Genomic DNA, 21,277 nt, shown 5'->3' on the forward strand with positions numbered 1-21,277 from the left:
GCAAATTATACCTGGTTGCCTTCTATAATGGAATGACTACAACAGTTCATAGAGGAAGACTGACTGATATAATCTTTCCTAGCTTTTGTAAGTTTTTAAATACAGTTGCACATGACATTCTTGTCTCCATACTGCAGAGATGTGGATTTGAAGGGCGAACTATAGGGAGCTGGCTAGATAAGTGGAATCATCCAGTGGGAGTTTTGGTTAATCTCCACATGGAAGCTGGTGACTTGTGATGCCTCTCAGGGCTCTTTACTATCTTTATCAATGATACAGACTGTGGGATCAAGTGCACCTTCAGCAAGCTTGCAGATCATACCTAAAAGAATGCTGCTGTTGACAAAACAGATGATGGATGCCATCCAAGGGGACCTGGGCAAACATGAGCAGTATTGACACAAAAACCTTAGGAAATTCAACAAATACAAGGTTTTATATCAGGGTCAGGGAAGTCCCAGACATGGATAAGCCTGGGTGAAGGATACATTGAAAGCATACCTGTGAGGAGCAGTTCTTTTGACTGGAAGCTGAACATCAGCTAGCAGTGTGTGATTACAGTCCAGAAAGCCAAGAGCATCCTGGGCTGCATCAAAACAAGAATGGCCAGCAGGCCAAGAGAATATTCTCCTTCTACTCTGCTGCCTTGAGATTATGGTGATCCAGGACTGAGACCCCAACAAGAGGAAGATGTGGACCTGTTGGTGAGAGGGGGGCCACAAAAATGGTTGTGGAGGACCAAAGGGCTGGAGCACCTCTCCTATGAAGACTGACTGACAGAGCTAGAGGCTTTCAGCCTGTGGATGGAAAGGCTATGGGGACACCTAATTTCATCCTTAAAGCAGGCTACTCTCTAAAAGAGAGAGAGAATGACTATATACATGCATTAACAATGATAGGACAAGTGGAAATGTTTTAAACAAACAGAGGAGATACTTTATATTAGATATTTAAAAGAAATTCTTTACTATGGGGTGTGAGAGACTGGTGAAAATGATTACTGGTTCAAAACTGAACTGAAGTGTGTATGTGCAGGGAACTGAAGTGTGTATGTGCAGGGAACAGGACGTGTTCTGACGAATGTGTGATAGTGCACCGCTTTGCACCTCCCACCTGCCTCGAGGTTCTAGTCCAGCTGTCAGTCACTGGCACACCTGGAAGACTGGAAGCAGCATCCCATTCCCCACTGTGGAGGCCCAACGTAGCCTCAGAGAGGCCAGATGACTGGAAGTCCCACCTAGGGGAAGGTGTGGCCACAGGAAGCCATGGCAATAAAAGCCATTGCACAATGACTGCGGCCACAGTTCTATTGTCCTTGGCTTTTAGAGCAGCTGTAAAACTCCACCCCAGATCCAAGGCAGTAGCTGCATATTTCTTCTCTTTTTCTTCTCCTTTCTTTCACTCCTTTTCTTCTCCTAATTTGCTATTTCTGAAATCTGGTTAACTGAAAGCTTTTTTGGTTAGAGTCAATATTTATGAAATGCTTTATTTTGACGGAATGTTTATTTTAAATTCTGCCAAATTCCTGATCTTCTAGAATTTGCCTGTATTTTGGTTTTTAATCTCCCAGGAACTTTTGTCAAGTTTTTTTTTGAAAAGAAAAGTTGTTGTTGTGCATCCCTGGATATTTGCAACGCCAGTTTGGATGGGATTTTGAGAAATCTGGCCTAGAGAAGGTGTCCCTGTCTTTGGCAGCGGGGTTGGAACTAGATGAACTTTAAAGTCTTTTGCAATTCAAAGCATTCTGTGACTGTAGTAATATGTACCACCATGATTCAGCATGGCACTCATGTACAGGACTTGAAATACATGTTCCCCTTCAGGTAATACTCACAACAGCTTTCCTTTCTAGTTTTTCAGGTCAATGATGCAGTGTTTTCTATAATTAGAGACATTTTATACATATAAGAAAGAGAAAGTAAAAGAAACATCCTGATGCATTTACCATAGTTCTCCTGTATATGGCTGAAGAACTGAAAAAAAAGGCAGGGGTAGTAAAAATGACCACGTCTTAACTAAGGAGTATGTAAATTTGATGTAGATATGACAAATATTCTGTGATAAATCACACATCTCAGCAGAGTCCTCATGGTCTGTAACAAGGAGAATGCCATGCAACAGCTGTTACTGAGCTGAAGGGGTTGTTATTTGTCTTTCACCCTATTCATGGTACCAAACAGGCTGTGTGCACAAGTCATCATGCCAAATCTTCTGCTACCATTCTCTCCTAATAAATAACTGCAGCCTTGTGGCAGTGTGGTTATGAATGAATCAGATACTGATGGTCAAGATCTGTACTTGAAAAGATTTAGATTACTGTGTTGCCTTAATAGCGAATTGCCTTCCAAATCCACACTTAATACAGTGACTAATGTCTTATAAAGTTGAAGTGTCACTCTTACATCCATATTGTATTTTGGACATTTATTTTCAGATTGGCTTGCTAGGGTGAAACAGAGTGAGACTCCTCCAGCTAGCAAGATATTTATTTAGAGTCATCAACACAGCACTGAGATGTCAATCCTTTTGTAAGGAAAAGGAGCTGAGAGCAATAATAACCAATCAGAACAGACCAAGCAACAGAACAAGAACACAATTCAAAGGTATTAATTATCAGGGTCTCTTTCTTTTACTCTATGAATGAATAGGTTGCTTTGTTTGGAAAGGAACATAGAGCTGGAATGACATGACATAACATATAGAAGTTTTACACAGAGCATTTTTTTGCCTTTGCTTTTGTTTTAAAATGTTAGCAATGTGGAATATTGGCTTGATGCCTTGAGAGCATATGAAAATATGAAAGCTAAAACTTAAGGCATCAGGCCCCACTCCCCCAAAGAAGGAGAGAAAGAAAAAAGTGGTCATTACACTAGGAAGAGCATTTGCTTAAGGTTAGAATTTTGAGGAGAATGGTCTTCTGTCTTATGATGGGGTGGAAATCTGGTCAGGAGAAAAACCATCTACTACATTACTACATTTTTCACAATCCCCATTTCCTTTTCCTTTTCTTTTTTTTTTTTTTTGGTGGTTCTAATTGGTTCAAAAGTAGCTAGGAAAATAAGCCTCATGGCTAATTAAAAAGAATAAAAAGAGGCAAACTTGATAGACATCCTGCTGGATAGGAAGGAACTCAATAGGAAGAAGCCGCTGTGTCACTTCTGCACTATCATTCAGAATCGTGTCCATAGTTTTGGTGGATGGGGAAGATTCAGGCTGAAAGCTGTAATACTCTTTCAGAAACAGATTCTTGTCTGGGAACATGTCATGCCAATGCATATTTCCTTTGGTTTGTCTGTCATGTTCAGGCAGCACAAAAGAGTGAAACTGATTAAACTGTTACAATGTTTTTCTACCTTGTCCGAATTTTTTTTTTGGTGGGGGGTGTGTTTGGGGGTGACAGGGGGAAGGTTTGGCAGTTTTTGTTTGTTTTTTTTTTTTTTTTTTTTCAGGCTACATGTCCTTCCCACATGACATGAGCCACTGAGGCTTGCCAAGATCTTGCATTAGATATTTTTCATAGGTAGTTTAGGGTCCTGTGTGCACTTTAAGAATTCCTTAAATATGTATGCTGCATGTAGTGGTATTTGGACACTCTTACCCCACTCTTTCCCTGCCCATGCTGCACCTTAAGGTAATTCTGCATAAACAGAAATATTGTCCTCTTCTGAGACTGACAAATCAAACCATTGAAGAAAAAAGAAGAACTTATTTAAAACAGCAGTAACTTTTAGTTACAGAAATTGTTACTGAAATTTCATGGTTTCTGAAATCTAACAGACTAATTAAAACGGATGAGTATAGTTATAACTGTTTGTTGAAACTGCAGATAAAAACCTGTGTCCAACGCTATCTGGAGAAGGAGTTGGTTTTATTCTAAAGGGTGAAAATTTCCTGAGATTGCAGCATTTTTTTACCAAATTAAAACTAGAGAAAAAAATACATTAAAAATGCAGTAATAATAGTTATAGCTCTTTAAGATAACTAAGGTAGATTCCATGTTGAAAATGTCTATAAATAGATAAGTATAATGGAGGCTGCAGAGTGGCAGCCAAAAAAGATGGAATTAAAAAAGAAAAGCAAAATTTCATATTTTTCAGTCAACTTTTCTCCAGAAACTAGGCATGCTTTCAGATGTATGGGGAAGAATATAAAGTCAAGACTGATAGTGATTGAAAACTATGTAGAAACTTAATTTCTAGGAATGACAATAAAGGAAAGCTCATAGAAATTAGAAAGATTAGTCTAATTTTTTCCTAAATAATTTAGAAGATTAAATAATGAATGACACTGGACATCAACAATTTTTTTTTTATGATGAAGGTGGTGAGACACAGTACAAGTTGCCCCAAGTTATGAATGTCCCCCTAAAACTATTTCAATATCAGGAGCTTTGAGCAATCTGTTCCGGTGAAAGATGTCCCTGTCCATGGCAGGATATTCAGACTTGGTGGTGAGAGCTTCACACTGTCTTGGAGCTCCTCATATTCTTCCTCTCTTCTGAATTTCTTTTAAAAGGCAGCAGTACAAATGTCAAAGAACCTCTCCATAGCATATGTGCCTCCACTCAACTCCTACCAATTATATTAACTCCAACACTCCCAGATTACTGTTATCCTAGATCTTCATGCAATTAAAAAGATATATAGATGGAAGAAAATTACTTCAATTATCTCCTTATGGGTAGCAGAGTTGATATGAACTAATGCCTTAAAAATACAGAGAAATTTATTTTTCACTTTGAAGTAAAGCAATTGCAACTGATACTCTGACAATGGCCCAATCTTGCTCTTTTATAGTTCTGTCATGTAATCCTTACCTGAAATAGGGAAAAACAAAAGGAAAAGCATAAAAGAAGCAAAAGTGAAGAAAGAAAAAGAAAAAGGAAATTAAAAAGAAAAAGAAAAAGGAAATGAAAAAGAAAAAGGAAGAAAAAGAAAAAGAAAAAGAAAAAGAAAAAGAAAAAGAAAAAGAAAAAGAAAAGAAAAAGAAAAAGAAAAAGAAAAAGAAAAAGAAAAAGAAAAAGGAAAAGAAAAAGAAAGAAAAAGGAAATGAAAAAGAAAAAGGAAAAGAAAAAAAAAGAAAAAAAAAAAAGAAAAAAAGAAAAAGAAAAAGAAAAAGAAAAAGAAAAGAAAAAGAAAAAGAAAAAGAAAAAGAAAAAGAAAAAGAAAAAGAAAAAGAAAAAGAAAAAGAAAAAGAAAAAGAAAAAAGATATATGTTCATTTGTATCCATGCTTTTGGTTAGCTTAAGATGAATTAATTAACAATGAATATTTGTAGCCTGAGTTTCATTTTAGGATGAAGCTTTTGCTAACTCTCTTCCAAGACAGTCTTTCTTTTGCATATGTTAGCCACTGCATGTTCATCGTACTATTTCACCCTAAATATTTTGGAATCTGAAGAAAGAAGACATACATCTGACATAGGAAAATTTTCTCAAAGTGCATAAATGTGCAAAAAAGTAGGCCTCAAAGCAACAACATGTTGTTGCCGTACTTCATAAAAAAAACTACTCTTCATGAAGGGATTATCTGATATTTCATTATCCAGACTATATTTGTGTATAATCTATCTCTATGTTTAATGGAAATTTTATGAGGTTTTCACTGAGATTGATCTGCAAAGGGGTTTGCAGTGGTTTTGGAAGCAAGTAAAAAACCTCTAAAGTATGAAAATCCTATAATTTATTAACAATATGCTTGTGTGTCTCTCTGTTTAGAGAAGTCTGATTTCTACTATACGCTGGAATATTTCCCATAACCTTTCCCATATGTCCAGGTACAAAAATAGTCCTATCTTGTCCAGTCCTCATTTTCTGCATGGAAAAATGAGTAAAGCTGATTTGTGTGCTACTATTCTGCTATTTTTTTTTTACAATCTATACGGCAGAAGAACTAAGTGTATTTTCTGCATAAAGAGTATGGCTCACACTGAAAGAAAGTGTATTAGAGAGCAAGAATACTTAAGAATAAACTTCTTGACACTCAAATTCAGAAAGAGCAGTGACTGGTAGTAGTTGGTATCTACTGATAGCAGTGGCAGTTTATTAATAATCTGTCACGTAAAGCTGACATATGGGGTGTTGAATTCCACCCAGTCACACAATGAAATCTCCTCTGTTATTGCCTCTAGAATTACCTACTTTTTTTGGAAGAGTTTTGCAGACATGAATACACATGAATGTTGTTTCTGAATGCAGGTTACCATTATTTTCTTCCCCAAATTTAATTCTCCTAATAAATCCTCATTATTGATAAGATGATCTGGCATAAGGTTAATCTTGGTCTTTTAGTATATGTATAGTACAAATAAATACCAAGTTTCAGTTCAGATACATACTTTGATAAATGCTGATAAGGTTATCAAAGTTCAAAAGGACAAATCATAGTACCTAAATTCCTTACTTTTGATATGTCATGAGGGAAAAAATGAAAAAGAAAATAGTATCCTGGAAGCTGCATACACCTATTCTAGTTGTACATTTGGACATGCTGCAAGCAATTTATCACCCCACAGATTCCAGTGGACGAGGAGATGGAAGGAAGAGATTGTACTGGAAGACACTGCTAGGAGTACAGAGAAATATGTGTTCTAGCACATGACATGTACTTTATTTTTAATTTTTACATTAGATTAAAATTTCTAAGGAATTGCATTCTGAAATGAAACCTTTTTTTTTTGGTTTTTAAATGGTTGATTGAATTTGCCACAAACTTTACCTTTTTTTGCCACATAAGAAACTTTACTCAACATATCCAGTAATGAAATCTAAAATTACAAGGATTTGAAGTGTTTTCAGATTTCTTCATTATCCTTTCCCACTTTTTCATTTCAGTGTAATACAGCGAGCTGAGTGGAACAGACACACTGACAGAAGCTGGAAGGTAGTGCAGAAGAAAAATCACTTAAACCTTTGCAGGCAAGCACCACTAGAAAAGCCATGCTGAGATACCTGAAGATTTGACCTGACTTAGATTTTGTTTTGTGTTCTTTGATGCATCTATTCCAAACACTATTTTTAATTGGAGCTATGAATTAAAATAATTTAACGGCCTTTTCTTTAGGACAAACACTATAGTTAGTTGTGTATTTGATTACAAGATACATAGTTTTCTCCTAAAAATTCTGAAATACCCTGATGAGATCAGATTTTACTGTACTCACTTCCCAAATGAATGTGAGTGAATCTATTGGACAAATCTTATTTGAAAATGAGCCACTAAATATTTTGTCCTCCATCTTTGCAGGAAAACATGCATTTGTGGGACGCATCATCCCAAGTAAAAGTATTTTTTTTGTTATGAAATTTTTCAGATTTTATTTCATAGGTTTTATTTATTTCTATATCATATCTTACTGAGCATAAAGATTCAGGAAAACTCTTCAACAGAACATGTACATGCACGCACTCAAAAGAATACATTTCTCTGAAAGATAATGCAGATTTTGTTCCAGTATTTGTTCAGGAATAGTAAGTACCGAGAAAATGCCTTGTTGAACATGTATTTTCACATGACAGCTTCTAATTTAACTTCTGGAAACCAACCATAACTGTGTATTAAATGGAAAAAAAAGTTTGCTTATTTTGCAACTTCATGAAACAAATATTGACCAGATTTCAGCTCAACTCTTTATAGATCCACAAATTTTGACAATTTATGAGATGCTTTTCCAGAAGCTCATTCTCTGGGAAAATTTGTTTCATTCATGAGCAGAAGCTGGATAAGATGAAAAAGCAGGATATTATCATTCGAAGCATGTGTCCAATAGCTTAGCAACTGTATAAATATTCAGTCTACTTTTAATTCTCTATTTTCAATTCTTTATTTTCAGTGTGAATTTTAAATTACAAAATCTCTGATAAACTTGTGCTTTAATGACACTTCCAGTCTGGGTAAAGTCACCATTCCTCTGCTTTGATTACAAATGTAAAATATAGAGAAAATAAAAGACACACCAAAGAGAGGGGATTGAATTCTAGTTCCCAATATGTAAAGCAGTAAATTGGATACTGAATATAGCATTTATAAAGCTCTTTAGATATCCATTAGGCAAATTTCGTCTTCCTGTCAATTTGTGTAAAGTAGTGGCATAAACTAGTGACTCATTTATTTTATGTTTCTTACAAGCCCAGTGAAAATAATGCATTTGATAGATATAAAGATCTGCATGCCTAAGAAAATAAAGTATTTGACCTGACAGACAAGGAATTATAAGATCAAGCTCATTAGAAGTGCATGTAAAAGTACTTAAGTTTTAGGCCACAAACATTAATAGTAGTCTTTTTATTAGATTTTGAAAAAAAGTCTAGAAGAATATTTCACAGGTTTATAAAAACCCAAAAGCTGTTCAAGCATAATTACTTTCCTTTTCCTTTCCCCTTTTATGCTTTTTTAAGAGAAAATAAATAATTACTCTTAACAAAAAAAAAAAGGCAAAAAAAAGCTTCAGATTTATCTGTAATGTAATTTTATAATTTACTTCAGAGAAATAGTGTGGGTCACTAATTCTCTAACCACAGAATCAATTAGACCATGGCACTAAGTGCCACATCCAGTCTTAAATGCCTCCTGGGATGGTGACTCTATCCCTTCCCTGGGCAGTCCATTCCAATGCCCAATCACATTTTCTGTGAAGAACATCTCCCCAACACCCAACCTAAATCTGGGAGAAGAGGCCAACCCCCAAGCAGTTACAGCCTCCATGCAGGCAGTTGTATAAAGTGATGAGGTCACCCTTGAACCTTCTTTTCTCCAGGCAAAATAACTCCAGCTCCCTCAGTGGCTCTTCACAGGACTTGTACTCCAGACCCTTCAGCAGCCTCCTTGCCATTCTGTGGACACTCTCCAGCACCTCAACACCTTTCCTGTATTGAGGGACCAAGTGCTCAAGGTGTGGCCTCACCAGTGCTGGGTACAGGGGGACAATCCCTGTCCTGGCCCTGCTGACCACACTATTGCTGATGCAGGCCAGGATGCCATTGGCCTTCTTGGCCACCTGGGCCCTGCTGGCTCATGTTCAGCTGCTGTCAGTCACTTCTCTCAGGGCCCTTTCTGTCTGGTCACTGCCCAGCCACTCTGTCCCCAGGCTGTAGTGCTGCAGGGGTTTGTTGTGGCTAAAGTGTGGGACCTGGCATTTGGACTTATGTCATTGGACTTGGTCCATCTATCCAGTGGTACTCGTCCCTCTTCAGAGGACCGGATGGGGACACCTGGTCATAAAAGGAGGTCAGCTTGGCCAGGTAGTCTCCTAAATCCATTCTGTCTGGGTCTGAGCCCTTGGCCATCTGGTAGGTCCTGTGTGATGGAACTCGAGATGATCTGTTCCTGAACCTTGCCACACCAAGATGAAGCTGACACGGCTGTAGTTTCCTGCAGCGTCCTTCCAGCCCTTCTAATGGATGGGTCACATTGGGTACCTTCCAGTTGTCTGGGACCTCCCTGGTCAACCAGAAATGATGGTAAGTGATAGAGACTGGCTTGATGAGCTCTTCTGCCAAATTCCTCATCACCCTAGGATGGATTCTGTCTGGTCCCATTGACATAAGGGCATCTAAGTAGCTCACCAGATCACCAGTTGTATTCTCCTGGATTACAGGGGGATGTTGTGCTACTGAGGATGACCTGTCTGTTGCAGCATTACAAAATGGTTGTACAGTATCCTTTGGTCTTGGGCAGAATGTCTTCCTTTGGAGAGTTAGTAGATCTCCACTAATATTAAAGCAAAACTTCTTGCTATGTTGAACTTTAAGTCCTCTCTGTTTCATATGTTCTGTAATAATGTTAGGGGCTGGATGAAAGAGAAATTTTTACCTTTAACTTATAATTTACATTTCCTATTCCACACGCTTTGTAAAAAAGGAGTAATTCTAATCTTACATAAGCAGATACTGATACAGCTTCTAATTACAAGGTAATAAGTTTGAAATATTTCTTCCTATTTACCATTTCCTGAAAACAACCAAGAAAATGTGTGTTTAATGGGATGACTGTGAATTGATAAAGTTCAAAGATATTTTAGAAAATCAGTCTAAGAACATTTCCAATAATCCATTGATAATTGTACCCACTACTGTGTCCATTACAAGTGATTTCTAGTATATCAAAGGAGAGGCATGTCTCCCGCTCATCAAATAATTTAAATAATTTAAATAAGTAATTTAAACAATTTAGGTGGAGAAAATTATTCCAAAATTTATGCCCATTTAGATGTATAACACCAGGGTTTCTTCCTTGCTCAACTTCCTTTAGATTCAACTAAATTTGTATCTTTTGCAGCTACATATAAGCCAGGTCTCTTGACCACAAGCCCTGTCTCTTAGTTTCAAGGGACAATAATTACTGGCTGAAAAGTTCTTTATAAAGAAGAGGATATAACCACCATTGCAAAACCCTGAGGATTATAATGTTGGTCTCTGGTTACCTTAGAAGAGGTTTACTCTCATTGTAGGTTTAGCTCTATCAATCTGAAAATTAGATTCAAGCTACCTTTTCTTTTGAAGCTGCTTTTAAGTTCAGAAATAATCATACTCCCAAGAGATGCAATGGCATTCTCAGAGGTAAAAAAGAGAATATAATCAAGATTGCATATCATCATTCTAATGATAATTTGCTGTAGGCTGTGGCCATGGTAGGAGTTTTTAATCAATATTTTCAAAGTATCCTTATTAGAAAGTGTTTTCAGTATAAAAGTTTTATTTTCCATTTCACATTTTATCCAAGTTGGTTAACATGCATTGGTTCTATTCTTTAATAAAAATATTAATGTAGTTACTATTTTGTGTTTCAAATAAAAGAAATAATTTTAAGTGGTACATTTTAATCTTTAAGAAAGATAGAATTTTTCCAGCAGGAGTTATTTTTTGTGACTTAAAAAAAAACAAAACCAAAACCAAAACCAACAAAAAAACCCAAAAAACAAACAAAAAAAAAACCCCAAAAAAACAACAAAAAAAAACCCCCACAAAACAAAACAAACAAAAAAACCCCCAAAAAATAAACCCAAAAAACAAAAAAAAAGACCAAAAAAAACCCCAAACCAAACCCAAGAAAGAGCAGTGAAAGAACCCCAGAACTTATTTACAATTTACATACAACCTTTTACTCTTACCATAATATGTCATGCCAAATATCTATCCATGTCTTTTCACACGTTAGTGAACCCGGTATGAAAAGAATTAAAAGATAAATTTGCTGTACTACTTTTCTATGTTTTATTACACTTATGCTAAAAATTTACATTAGAAAGAACAAGTGGTTAAGCATTTTTACATTTACATTTTACATTTTTACATTTTAAGCTCTTAGGAAAATACTACTTTACACATTAGAAATACATAAATACACATTTGTGTGTATGCATGTACACATGACTATCTATAAAGCAAAAATGCAAACAGAGACTATACAGGATCAAATCTGAATGCATTCAGGAAGACTAATATTCTTTTAAATATATATGGCCCTATTTGTTTGTATTTATTTTCATCCATTCATATGTAAATAAGTAATCAGATGTAAAGTATGCTCCAAATACAATGTTAAATGCAGTAACTACCATCAAGGTGTTTCCATCTAACATACAAACATACTTATGGAAATATATCTGATAATTTGTGAAAGAGGACTCAGAGGAATTCATGTTAAATGGCATTTTGAGATTATGTCTGCAAAAATTGTCTTCAAAAAGATTAATTTTAAAATGGAAAAATAGGTGTTTGCTATTACATTGGTTTTCTAGATCATATTGTGTTCTCCTGGATTACAGGGGGAACACAAAAACATAAGAAATGATAAAAAATTAAAATTATGGTATTTCTGGGATGATGAAATGTTGTCGCAAGCACAGATTGATGGAAATTATTTTCCTGTCACCCTGTAGGGATCACAAGCTGAACGTGCAATAAAACTCAAGCTCACTCCATGTCTACTTCCTTCCTGCCACTGCTTAACTGTTTTAAAAATACCAAAAGGGTGAAAAAGACAACTATGGAAAGTTAGTAGAATTGATTCAGTGGCTTAACATCCTAACGGGAGAGACACATCCTTCACAATTTATGAAGCTGCATGCTGCCCCTTACAGACTCATTTCATACTATCCACAAGGTGTCAGGAAACAGATGTTTTTTGTTTTCTTCCACTGTATATTTTTTACAAATATTTGTTTCTTAAGGAGTATATTGAAAATTTAAGTGGCTGATTTGTAGCTTTTTTGAGAAAATTTGGCATAGTCCTGAAATTTTATTTTCCTTCTTTAATCACAGGAAGCAACAGATAAATAAAGTATATAAAATGAGTTTAAAAAATTAATAACTGAACTATGAGATAACTAGAAAAATGGTAAAAATAAGTAGATCAGAGAAAAGGGGTTTTCTGAGTTTATGTGGGTTCTTTCCTTTAGTTAATTTTGTTTATTTTTAACTGTTATTTATTTATTTTGTATAAAAATATAAGTATTGCCATTAGACGTTGGCATGGACCTTGACATAAGGTTGGATAATTTTCTGGTATTTATTTTCTAGTGAAATATTTGTTTTTATCCATTGGTTTTCTATGAGTTAATTTTTTTTTTTCAAATCTCCATAAGGATGATCATGTAATTCTTAAGTGAAAAAGAAATTTGAAATTATTTATTTTTTAGGTAATATTTCTTAAATATATACATAATATAATATCATTGTTAGAAAAAAATGAAACAACATATTAAGGTTTAGAAAATCAGTACTAGTATTACTTAGCTTTGCCTTTGTCCTGTTTTTAGAGTTTTTATAACAAATTATTAAATCAGACATACCATAAACCATTCTTTGAACTTCTAACTCAGCCAAGCACGCTTTTGATCCAAATGTTTCAAGGATTCTTTAATGCTCAATAGCTGTCTCTATCATTGTCTGTTCTACTGTTCTACTTCAGTCAGCTGGATCACTTCTATGTACATAAATTTCAGTAAAACAATGTAGGAAGGTTCTCCGACAAACCTGCTGTACATACAGTTTACAAACAATGCTGAAGAGAATACCATGTTTTACAGACATAATTGAACTTTATTAATTCATGTAAGGAATTAATTAGACTATTCATCTTTCTACTTTAATTTGATTGATAAGATGATAATATTGGAAAAGAGCTCTCTTACATATTAAATCCCTACCAGATGCATTCTTTAATTGCTCCAGCTATGTTGAATTTAAGCGATCTGATTTAAAGAAGTGGGAAATTGGGTTTTTTGTGGGTTTGTGGGTTTTTTTTCTTCCTTGTTGGGTTTTTGAAGGTTTTTTTCCTGGATTTTCTCACAAAAGTTAAGGATTTCTGTTTTGTGTCATTTAGGGAGGTTTACTTGTATTATTATTTTTTAATATCAAAGCCTCATTCCTGTAACTTTACCATAATTTTATTATATTTATTAATTATTTAAGGCAGTAGCTTAGCTGCCTCTTGTATTCATACCCATAAAAATCCTTTTAAAGAAAAGGTTCCTCAAACCATGAGATACTATTGTCTTTGTATACTTTCTTTGAAAATCAAGCTTTATTATACACAATACACATACACATATATATGCTTGTGTGTATTTTAAAGCATCAGTTGTTCAAAACATAAGGGGAAAATTTTACCAGGAATCTTATATTAACTAATATACCAGAATTATAGTGAGACTTTTCTAATAGTCACTTCAGTGTATTTATATTAAACACTGCCAGTGTTTCCTCACCCACCAGATATTAACAAATTTTACAAGGCAATTCTCTATACAGTTAGCAGTTTTGGTGATAGTAGATTTGCTTACTTATAAAAAAATCATGGGATAGCAAAGATCAATCTCATTCTGAATGACCGAGCAAAAGAACAAGAGACAAAATGGAAACAAAGTCCACTGGAGCTGCCTAAATACTAAGAAAGAATATTTTACATTATTTTTTTAACTGATAATACAGAATTTTAAATTTTAGGCTTTCACAGAAATACGCCATAAAACTAAAAATTTATAACTCAGTACAAAAGTAGCAACGTGGTACAACTGAACTACTGCCTTCACACAGTGAGTGGAAACACAAAGCAAAACTGACAGATCTGCTCTCCTGGGTTTTGGTTTCCACTGTCTAGGAGTGCCATTTGCTGCCCATGTATGCACAGTGTGACAGTTATTTGTGTTGTACAAATGAGGTTTACTCATGAGTTTGATCTCAATTGCATGCTAATCATATTGTCTCTTGTTATGAAACAAGGACTTTACTTTGTTATGTCTAATATTATGAAACAAGCTTAAAACACAGGAGAATACCTTGGTAACTTGTTTAAGCTTGTTTGTCTCAATAGCTTTATTGCATTCCTTATTAAATTATTTCAGGAACATGCTAAGTATCAATGTATTTTGTTCAATTGACTTCATGTTAAACATAACATTTCTCAAAAAGCTTAGTAATGGAAAAGTATAAAAATTGACTTATGGCAACCACAGGTTTCCAGTAATTTTAGTTGTCATTATAACAGCTATCCGTCTTATCCCCCACATTGTAACATAAAAATCCTGACAGTAAGAAATAATTTTGATAGAACCTGTAGCATGGTCGTATTACTGTATTCTTCTGCTTGGCCCTGATTCTCTCCTAAAAGATGGCTTCTCACCAGTTATTTAATGTACAGAAATGCAGCTTTCAACTGGAAAACCTGTCATTTCTGCAGATTGTTGTCTCCTTGGTTCATGTTATCTCTCTTTGAAATTACATAACTTTCTCTGTTTGATGACTGTGTTAATGTTACTCTCAAAATGCAAAATGTTCAAATTACACATAGAGCATTGAAGTACAGTTTTGAAATTGTGTCTTCAGTCAAACTATGTTAAAATAAAACAAACAAACAAAACATGAACAATTTCATTTTACTGTTATGGGGTAAGCCTAAAAAACATCCTTCTTCCTTACAACATCTTGAAACAAATAGAGATTAATTAATCACTGATATTACTGGTTGATGTTATCACACCCTTGGTGGACTTTTTTGGGCTTTTTATGTGCAGGGAAATATGATCATATGCTAGAAAACAGTTATTCACAGAAACACCCAATTCAGGATAAAGAAATAACAAAACTTATTACTCACCCTGAGCTTCCAGGTTTGGAACACAATCAAAACAACTCTATCCTGAGATCTGAAAAACACAAAAAAGAAACTTTCTACCACCACTTCCAATAGTCAGACATTAGATGTAAAACAAGTAAATGCTTGTTCAATACTTGTAAAAGCCACAAATAATTAACATACATACACCTTACATGAATATTAATTGACTTAAACCTCACATAGTACATTCTGAAAGAAACCCATTTTATGTCAGAAAATCAGCCTAATAAAAGCCTAAACTTTCAAGTATGTTCAGTCTTCCTCTCCCTACACCCCAACAGTGTTTTGAAGAAAAATCGATTTTAAGCTCTCTCCTGGAAATTAAAATTTGTGAATTTCTGTAGAGACCAATAAACTCCAGGGATATCTGGATAGAAGAGCTCAGACTGCACATCAGAGCAATTTAAATTATGACTTGAGAAGTTTATTTGAACACAAAAATTTCCTTTGGAAAACAAATTACTTTTATGCTTAGAAGGTAATAAAAAAATCACACCATATTTTAAGATTTCAATTCTAGGAGGGGAAAATCAAAATAATTAAAATAATAAAGAAGGATATATTTTCCTGTTTGAAAGGGGTCAGAATGCTTTGTGATGACTGATGAAAGTGCATCAGGGTAGAAGCAATAGAGTCTGACTGGACATGGATGTTTGTAAATATGGGGATGCAAAGAAGAAATGTTTTCTATAAAAGCACAGGAAGAAAACGGATTAGTGCAGCAAATCTCCTTTAAGATCATCAAATACAAATGATTCATCATTGAATTAACATTCATTTCATGGAACTGGATGCATTTCTTTATAATTGCTTAGATTTGTTAAAATTATCAATACTATAACCATGCTTATTCCATTAATAAGGTTTGAGGTTACACATTAGCTTAATAAAAACAATCTAAAATTGATTTTCCTGCAGCAAATTGCTTTCCAACTTTTTGTCTACAGGCGTTTTTCTCTTTCCAGTGCAACGTTAATGAAGATTAATGCTCAAAATTTAAAATGCGGTAAATAAATATCAGAAAATGCAGAAGGTAAAAATGTGTCTCTTTGAATAGTAGAAAAGAAAGATACATAGAAAAATTATGCATAAATATAAAATTTATGTTAGTTTTAAGCTAATGATAATTAACATATAAAGGAAAAGTATTAGATTATATAATGGTAATCTCCATTCTTTGGAGGAACCATGTATGCCTCTGTAATTTTAAGATTATTCAAGACATCCTATTAACAGATTATCCATTCAGTGCTTGCAGTGTTGCCAAGTTTTGAAAATTTTTCCTGGTGTTTGTATTAAATTAATTATTTTTGTGGGGTTTTTGGTTGTTAGTTTATTTTTTACATTGGTTGGTTTATTTGGTTGTTTTTGAGGGATTGCTCATGGCTTTTGGGCTTGTTTGTTGTTTTGTGGGTTTGTTTTTTTTTTTTTTCATGGCTTTTTTGTGTCTTTTTGTGTTTTTTTTTTCATTAGCAGACTTTTTTTTCCCAAAGTGTTTTACATGTTTAAAAAAAACCCAAAAAAAACCCTGAGGATAAAAATATATCTATTTACCCTTTATATTAAAATAGTCTAGCTATTTTACTATACATTACTATATATTTAGGTCTTCAGCCTGCTGAACAGGCTCTGCAGAAGTCATCATGTAATATTGTTACTATTTTGCTGGGGTGGGGGGGGGAAACAAGGAAAAAAACCCAAACAACCCAACAGAATTCTTATTTTAAGAGTTTAACTTTTTTCGCCAACCAAATTTTCTCACAGTATTTTTTAAATTTTTTTATTTCTCTTCCCCTTTCTTGTCTTAGGGCAGCAGCATATGTGAAACCTGATAGGAGAATCACAATGCAAGTGAAAATATGCCTCTTAAGCTAAATATACTTTGCAAGCACTGTCTTAAGAGTCTAAATTAACCTGAGGTTCACTACAACTTTTTTCTATTTAATTATTTTGAATCTCTGTGGGCACAGTTACACTAGACTAATTTGCTCTAGCTTTAACCAGGTGGAGAAAAAAAGTTACCTAGAATTGTAATTGGGTTAAAAATAGTCAATATTACTACCTTCCCTCCAAAATTAGTTGATTGTGGCAACACTCTGATCCTTACGCAGAAAGACTCCAGGTGCTTAAAATCAGGAAATTATATTATAATAATACTTAAGCATAATCTTAGTTCTGCTGTGAACTAAAATATTCATCCAGAAAAGTTACATATTCTCTGTTCACAAAGTTTCCTGCTCTGTAAAATCATCTTGGGAGTTTTAGTTATACACTCTCAGGTTTAGATGAAAATGCTATTTTTATACATTATTTCTTTGTATATAAATTGAAAATATCAATAAGATAGTTCATTGTATTGTATTGCCAGAAATTAATTGTACTTTAAAGAGAACAGGAACTCTGCCTCCTGGAAGTAATTTAGTTTTATTTAATGTAAAAAGTGATTTATTCTCTAAGTTTGCAAACACAACTCAAGGACATTATTCAGCAATAATTTCAAAGTTTAGTGAGTTTCTACTGTTTCAGGATGTTTCTTCAACAGTTGGCAAGTTTTAAATGGTAATTTTCACAAATTTGTTTAGATTTCACCAGATCTGCAATCATCACAATTTTAGAAAACAAGAAATAAGCTATTATAATATGAAAATGCTTTATTCTATTGAGATTATCACTTCAGTAAAAAACACTGATAGTGTTTATTAACTAAATAAAATATTTCATTTTTAATCTCCTTTTATAACTCCCCTTTTTTAAAGGCACCATATAAACTACCAGGCAGTCGCTTTCAACTTGTCAGGTGAAAAAAAAAGAAAGGGAACAAAATGGTGTTTTCAATGGTCTTTTTTGTAATTTGAATTTTAAATACTGTTTATAATTCAGCGTAGAAAACAATTTCCTCTACTTTTATGACGATAAATATGAAGACAAATTCCAGAAGTAATTACTATCTCCCATTAATTCTAATTTTCTTTGCAAAGGATTTGCCAAGTATCAACAGACTTGAAAAGTTAAATTCAGTCCTAGGAAAAACATAGTCCAAAATTTAATTTCACTCCCACTATTAGCATCCTGAGATGCCCATTCCAAAAGGAGGATAAAATTAAAAGTTATAGGTATTCCAAGTGGACAATTAAAAAGAAGTTTTTAACATTTTGTTTAAGTGTAAATTAGCTCTTTACTCCACTATCTAGTTATTTTTGCATATCTAAATTAGTCTAGATTTTCTCACGGAGAAAGGGAGGCTCAAGGGGGATCTTACTGATCTCTGGTAATGCCTAAAAGGGAGTAGTAATGAGGAGGGGGATCAGCCTCTTCTCCCAGGTGGCAAGAGACGAGACAAGAAGAAATGGCCTCAAGTTTCATCAGGGGAGGTTGTAGATTAGGAAAAATTTCTTTGCTGAAAGGGTGGTTAGGCATTGGAAGAGGTTGCTCAGGGTTGCACCATTTCCCAGAAGTGTTCAAAAACATGTAAGTGCAGTACTTGGGCAAATGGTTCAGCGGCGAAGACAGCAGTGCTTGGTGAAAGGTTGGACTTGATTAGCTTTAAAGTCTTTTCCAATCTCAATGATTCCATTATTTTGTAAATAAAAGATCCTTTCACATTTTTTAGATTTTTAGAAAAACAGCATAGTGTAAAAGAGATCAGTAATAGTTACATAGACTATTTTGTTGTCAAGTTCTTTCAAAACCGGGAACAGATTTGAGTAAAGCCTAATAAAAGAGCAGTAAGTCTGCATTTTATTTAGGACTGCTATGTAATTTTCCTGATATCTCTGTCCCCTTCACTTAAAAAAAGTGCCAAATACTGTTATTCCCAATTTTATATTTGATCCATGAGCTTTAATTTTTGCAATATTCCAATAACAGACATTTCACACCATTTTTATATTGTTGCTGAATCATAACCTTTGTAAATTTCATAACATTTCTTCAAAAGACAAAAAAAATTCCTCCTGAAGAAATCAGAAAGTTCCATTAAATTATATAATCCCTTTTTCTTAATCTACTGAAGAAATATTCTGGTTCATAACTAAATACAGGTGCTCATTTATCAAAGCCTATAATCACAAACTCTTATGTAATTCAACTATTTTATGGAGATTATATTAATTACAGCATATATACATTTCCTGGCATCTAATCTGTATTTGCATAAAATACCTCTCCCTTTCTTCTCAGTAATAACCTTAACTGAAAACCCACCCAGATTTGTCACCAAAACATTGCAGTTTGGGATTCCTTACACAGCAAAGAACCTGTATTTACATGACAATACTATAAAAAATTTTCTATGACAGACTAATTTTTTCTTGCTGTATTGCTTTCTTAGCTCCTTTTGTTTGTATGCTGGAATGTTTATATGCTGGAATGGCTATACCTGAACTTCGAGGCAGGTGCTCTTTAATGCCAGTGTTGATGCTGTTCAGATACAGAGCTTGCAATATGTTATTATTTACCAGTGTGAATCCTCACTTTCTCCTTAACTATTTACCTTATCATGTGCATAGAGAAATCAGGAAAGGAGATATGGTATGCTTAAACAGGTCATGAAATTTTGATGGCATAAGAAGCAGTAGTGTGGGATTTATTGAAGAATTTGTCTATGTTGTAACAAATTTATAATATTAGGCAATGTCAAAATTTCATGTTTCTGCACTCTATCCAATTATTTTTGTTTAATTTGTGCATTTTGTCACAGCATCCTTGTATTTTTCTTGCATACTCTTGATTTGTATAAGTTGTCTAATTTGTTAGGATTTTTGTAAATTCTAATCCTGTCCTCTGGAGCACTTCCAATCCTGCCCAGCTATCCATCAGCCTGAGATTTTTAAAGCTTATGCTTTTTTCTGTCATTCAAATCTCTTTTCTTTTAGATGCTGAAAAACAACATGGTCAAAACAGCCCCCTGTGGAACTCTCCAGCTGAAATGATTAATAATGATTCCTCGTTAACTGAAAGTAATTTTTTCAAACAGTTGGTGGCTACATCTCATCCACACTTTACTGGTCTGCTTAAAAGAATGTAATAGTACACCCTACATCCCCCTTAATGAAAATGTAATTATATAATATTTCCTTTTTTTCTCATCACGGAAAACATAATGTTTTAGCAGTTTGTAAATAAATTGGACTTACAGAGTCAAGAACATAAAAAACATTTCAGAAAAAGTAATTTTCTCATAATTATCACCATTTATAAACAGTATGAAACTTCCTCAAGCTGCACTGACATTAACATTTGCTTTCAACACCATATTGGTAATTTTAAAGTCAAAGTTGCAGGTGGCTCATCACTTTAGTTATACATTCCTTGAGAAATGGTTATCTATAAAATCTGTTTATGGATTAAGAATGTAAATATAGGTATCTTTAAACATTATATTGTAAATATGCACTCCTTAATAACAAAAGCTTCTTTATGTGCTATGACCATGCAATGGATTTTAAATAGACAACAAAGGTCAGCGTTCTGAAGAGATTCTATATAATTTTCAAAGTAAGAATGGTTCATATAAATTTGTTCTAACATCTTTCAGCTTTCATCTTTCTAGCATACTTAATAACAAACTGAAATCAGGGAAGCCAAACATATTCTCACACGAAAGGGTTGAAGTCCAACAGTAGTTAGAAAAAGATCTGTTTTGGCTTTTTTCTCATGTTGTTGTATAGGTCTTCAAATTTGCAGGTGTTCACAAGAAGTGCAGGATACCCAGTTATGTTACTATCTTTTTAACATGATGTTAAAATGAAGACTATTAGTTTATTAACAAATTTATAACATGCTAATTACCTTCACAGGAACTGAAAATATTTTTTTTTTACTTATTCATAAAGATAATAAGTGAAACTACTAAAGGGAATTTTTTTTTCAGTTTAAAAAGCTTCGGGAACAATTTTATTGGTTAACGAATTACTCACAAATTAAAAACCAGTAGCTGAAGAAGAACTGCTGAAACCTCCTTAATGGAAAAACTGAATGCAACTATATTGCAAACTGGAAGGGAGCTAACTCTCGCTACTAATAGGTACAAGATAGATGCTAGCATGGACAGTTGTTAGAGGTTGATATCATACTGTCATCTAACACTTATTAGAGAAAAGGAAGCTCTGGAAACAACAGAAATGTGTCTTTTCAGTTAAAGAACTCAAATTGTATTGGCA

General features: G+C 34.0%; 1 protein-coding gene across 20 annotated transcripts in view; it reads right to left on the reverse strand.

The window, feature by feature from the left end:
- PTPRD (protein tyrosine phosphatase receptor type D) overlaps nucleotides 1-21,277 on the reverse strand; it is a 1,155,490-nt gene that overhangs the window by 669,397 nt on the left and 464,816 nt on the right. For all 20 annotated transcript variants that reach the window (XM_064404736.1, XM_064404735.1, XM_064404734.1 and 17 more), the window contains exon 6: nucleotides 15,096-15,144. The gene's annotated coding sequence lies outside the window, so the exon portion shown is untranslated. The remainder of the gene's footprint in view (nucleotides 1-15,095; nucleotides 15,145-21,277) is intronic.

Source organism: Passer domesticus, chromosome Z (genome assembly GCF_036417665.1).
Source record: "Passer domesticus isolate bPasDom1 chromosome Z, bPasDom1.hap1, whole genome shotgun sequence".
NCBI lineage: Eukaryota > Metazoa > Chordata > Aves > Passeriformes > Passeridae > Passer > Passer domesticus.